The sequence below is a fragment of the Raphanus sativus genome, unplaced genomic scaffold (genome assembly GCF_000801105.2).
Source record: "Raphanus sativus cultivar WK10039 unplaced genomic scaffold, ASM80110v3 Scaffold1438, whole genome shotgun sequence".
In the NCBI taxonomy this organism is placed as follows: domain Eukaryota; kingdom Viridiplantae; phylum Streptophyta; class Magnoliopsida; order Brassicales; family Brassicaceae; genus Raphanus; species Raphanus sativus.
The window spans coordinates 17,151-22,145 of NW_026616749.1; the positions used below are offsets into that span (position 1 = coordinate 17,151).

The following is a 4,995-nucleotide window of genomic DNA, read 5'->3' on the forward strand; positions in this document are numbered from 1 at the left end:
TACGGTTACATTGTTACGAATATTTTCCACGATTTCTTGTCGCAATACCCAAGAAAAATCCAAAAACATCAATAAGTGATATCTTCTGTAGCCATGAAGACCAAGGTCCACTTCAACCAGACAACAAACAATTATGGAGCTTAATGGAGCTACCTTTTTCTAGTGGTATTATTCATATATGCCACTTTTATTTTTATTTTTATTTTTTATGTACCACTGTAACCTAATAAGGAGTCTTTGCTTTTGCAACAGTGGAGTTTGATCTCTCTCTCTCTCTCTCTCTTTCCTCAAGATATACAAATATCCTCAAAATCAAGAAGATATCTTTGTTACGAATCTGTAGGATACGGTTACATTGTTACGAATATTTTCCACGATCTCTTGTCTCAATACCCGAGAAAATCCAAAAACATCAATAAGTGCTATCTCCTGTAGCCATGAAGACCAATGTCCACTTCCATCAGACATCAAGCAATTATGGAGCTTAATGGACCTAGCTTTTGCTAGTGGTAATATCAATGTATGCCACTTATTTTTATTTTTATGTATAACTGCACCCTTGTAAACTCCTATATAAAGAAGTATTTGCTTCAGTTGTAGAGCAGGTTCTCATTCTCTAGTTCTCCTTCTCTTTCATTCATATCCTCTCTTCCATCCTCTCTCATCCTTGTAGTCGAGAACATTGTTACAATCTTCTTTTAAGTAAGTTTTAATAAATAAAATTTCAATATTATTAGTTCTTGTCTCATTTAATGGATTTTAATATTTTATTTTATGTTTAAGTGGCTGGTCTAACCGCCCATATTTCTGTTTTATTATTTTAGGTTATATTTCGATTATATCTCGTCTGTCTTAATCTATGTTTTATTTATTACATAATTTTAAAATATGCTTTCAATGTTCTCGACCTCTAATGGTATCAGAGCCATGGTTAAGAAGGCGTCTATTAATTTCTGGTGTTAGTGATCAATTAATTTTCGATTTTGGTTCTTATAGGATTAAATCTTTGTCATCCTGAGTGTTTTTGCCGGTCTAAGCAAGTTCCCAAATCCTGTAGGTGCTGGACTAAACCAATATGAATATATTTAAAATTCTTTTCTCTATGTCTTTGCAAAGAACTTTCAGAAAATAAATGAGTTGTCTCAAAAGGTTTTATAAGTTACATATCACACTCTTCAGTTTTTATTGAAAAAAAAATTGTTCTTAGAAAATTCATTTTCGAGATTTGATAAATTTGATTTTTATGTACTCTTGGGATCTCCCAATTATCAATTGATCCTTGGAGATCTTTATGTACTCTTGGGATCTCCTCAAAATTAAGAAGATATCTTTGTTACGAATCTGTAGGATACGGTTACATTGTGACGAATATTTTCCACGATTTCTTGTCGCAATACCCAAGAAAAATCCAAAAACATCAATAAGTGCTATCTTCTGTAGCCATGAAGACCAAGGTCCACTTCCAACAGACAGCAAACAATTATGGAGCTTAATAGAGCTACCTTTTTCTAGTGGTATTATCCATATATGCCACTTTTATTTTTATTTTTATTTTTTATGTACCACTGTAACCTAATAAGGAGTCTTTGCTTTTGTAACAGTGGAGTTTGATCTCTCTCTTTCTTTCCTCAAGATATACAAATATCCTCAAAATCAAGAAGATATCTTTGTTACGAATCTGTAGGATACGGTTACATTGTTACGAATATTTTCCACGATCTCTTGTCTCAATACCCGAGAAAAATCCAAAAACATCAATAAGTGCTATCTCCTGTAGCCATGAAGACCAATGTCCACTTCCATCAGACAGCAAGCAATTATGGAGTTTAATGGACCTAGCTTTTGCTAGTGGTAATATCAATGTATGCCACTTATTTTTATTTTTATGTATAACTGCACCCTTGTAAACTCCTATATAAAGAAGTATTTGCTTCAGTTGTAGAGCAGGTTCTCATTCTCTAGTTCTCCTTCTCTTTCATTCATATCCTCTCTTCCATCCTCTCTCATCCTTGTAGCCGAGAACATTGTTACAATCTTCTTTTAAGTAAGTTTTAATAAATAAAATTTCAATATTATTAGTTCTTGTCTCATTTAATGGATTTTAATATTTTATTTTATGTTTAAGTGGCTGGTCTAACCGCCCATATTTCTGTTTTATTATTTTAGGTTATATTTCGATTATATCTCGTCTGTCTTAATCTATGTTTTATTTATTACATAATTTTAAAATATGCTTTCAATGTTCTCGACCTCTAATGGTATCAGAGACATGGTTAAGAAGGCGTCTATTAATTTTTGGTGTTAGTGATCTATTAATTTTCGATTTTGGTTCTTATAGGATTAAATCTTTGTCATCCTGAGTGTTTTTGCCGGTCTAAGCAAGTTCCCAAATCCCGTAGGTGCTGGACTAAACCAATATGAATATATTTAAAATTCTTTTCTCTATGTCTTTGCAAAGAACTTTCAGAAAATAAATGAATTGTCTCAAAAGGTTTTGTAAGTTAAATATCATACTCTTCAGTTTTTATAGAAAAACAAAAATTGTTCTTAGAAAATTCATTTTCGAGATTTGATAAATTTGATCTTTATGTACTCTTGGGATCTCCCAATTATCAATTGATCCTTGGAGATCATCTATAGTAGTTTCTTGACTAGTTACTATCTTTTTGAATCTTTTATAGCTTTCTTTTCCGATCTGGAAGAAGAAGAGTGGATTGGGATTTGTATGATGAAGATCTACAATACGATTCCATTTTTGATATTTAAAGGTGAAAAGCTAAGACTCCTTAGAATCCTGTCTAGAGAGGTTTTGTTTTCCCAAAACCTACGGGATTTAGGACCTTGCTTAGAAATTCTTTGAGACAATTCATTTTCTAAGAACAATTTTTTTCAATAAAAATTGAAGAACGTGATATTCAACTTACAAAACCTTTTTGAGAAAATTCATTTCTTTTCTGAAAGTGCTTTGCAAAGTCATAGAGAAAATAATTTTAAATATATTCATATTGGTTTGGTCCAACACCTACGGGATTTAGGACCTTTCTTAGACCGGCGAAAGCACTCAGGAGGACAATGATTTAATCTTATAAGAACCAAAATCAAAAATTAATAGATCACCAACACCAAAAATTAATAAACGCCTACTCAACCATGGCTCTGATACCATTAGTGGTCGAGAACATTGAAAGCATATTTTAAAATTATGTAATAAATAAAACATAGATTAAGACAGACGAGATATAATCTAAACATAACCTAAAACAATAAAACAGAAATATGGGAGGTTAGACCAGCCACTTAAACACAAAATAAAATATTAAAATCCATTAAATGAGACAAGAACTAATAATATTGAAACTTTATTTATTAAAACTTACTTAAAAGGAGATTGCAGCAATGTTCTCGATTACAAGGATGAGAGAGGATGAAAGCGAGGATATGAATGAAAGAGAAAGGGAACAAGAGAATGAGAACCTGTTCTAAAACTGAAGCAAAGACTCTTTTATATAGGAGTTTACAAGGGTGCAATTATACATAATAATAAAAATAAAAAGGCATATATGGATAGTACCACTAGCAAAAGCTAGCTCCATTAAGCTCCATAATTGCTTGCTGTCAGCTGGAAGTGGACCTTGGTTTTCATGGCAACAGGAGATAGCACTTATTGATGTTTTTGGATTTTTCTCGGGTGTTGCGACAAGAGATCGTGGAAAATATTCTTAACAATGTAACCGTATCCTACAGATTCGTAACAAAGATAGATTCATATTTAAGATATCATTTTCTTGTTCTTCTGAACTAGAATCATGATCACCTTTGGTAGAAGATATAATTGAGTGAAATACTCAAAATCTCATTTTTGTTTTTCTTTGAGGAATTTTAGATCATTTTTTACTTCTTTGATTTTAATCCTAAGATCTTGTATTGTTGTTTTCGAGGTATCCTTCTTTCTTTTGTTAAGAATGGTGGTGAGATCATAAGAGGTTTTGGAAAAAGTTGGAACATAGGATTTTGGAGAACTTTCTGTGTGTTTTTAAAATCTTTCTCGTTTGAAGAAGAAAGGATTTTTTCAAGAAATTTTTGTTTTAATTTTGGATCAGAAATGGAACTTAGTATTTTGAGTTGTAATTCTTGATCTTTTGTAAGAACATAAACATTCTTTTCATTGAACTCTGAATCAGAAGATGAACTATTTAAGTTGCTTGCTTATCGTACCAAGATTAATGTTTGAAAAATTGTTTTGGACAATGATATTTTTACGTTAGCATTATCATCTTCTTGAGGTCGTTTAAAAGAAATTGCTTCTATTGGAGTTCATTACCTTTGAAGAAAAAGCACTCGTCATAACTTTGTAATGAGCTCTAAAGATCAAAGCAATTGGAATTGATCCTTTTATCATTTCATAGTGGTGCGTTTTAACTTGTAACACCAAAAATTTTAAAATATTTTTTTCACTTAGAGAAACAGTAACGTTTGGATAACAATCAAAATAAATTGGTCCAGTACATATACTAGATTCAACTGAGCTTAGCAGAGAAGTTTCAAATACTTTAAACCGTTTGTCTCTTAAAATAGCTAATATTGAAGTATTTAATCCTGCTTTTGAAAGAGTTTTTAAACCGACTTGGACTAAACCAATATGAATATATTTAAAAACAATTTCTCTATGCCTTTGCAAAGCACTTTCAGAAAATAAATGAATTGTCTCAAAAAGTTTTGTAAGTTAAATATCACGTTTTTCAGTTTTTATAGAAAAAAAAATTGTTATTAGAAAATTCATTTTCGAGATTTGATAAATTTAATCTTTATGTACTCTTGGGATCTCCCAATTATCAATTGATCTATGGAAATCATCTATAGTATTAGAAAAAGGGAAATTTATATTATTTTCAGAAGCATAATCTTCAAACTAGTTAAAAATAAAGTTTGTACCTTATTTGTTTGAAGATAATTGTAAAATTTATTTTGAAGGTTATTTATTTCTTTTAAAAAGTT

The 4,995-nt window shown here is 30.8% G+C and overlaps 1 long non-coding RNA gene across 1 annotated transcript; it reads left to right on the top strand.

Annotated features, from left to right (window-relative positions):
• The first annotated feature begins 257 nt into the window (after positions 1-257).
• Positions 258-1,935, top strand: LOC108852390 (uncharacterized). The gene is made up of 3 exons (XR_001949495.2): positions 258-702; positions 1,348-1,514; positions 1,602-1,935. It is a non-coding gene; the product is annotated as an uncharacterized LOC108852390 (long non-coding RNA).
• The last annotated feature ends 3,060 nt before the right edge of the window (positions 1,936-4,995 follow it).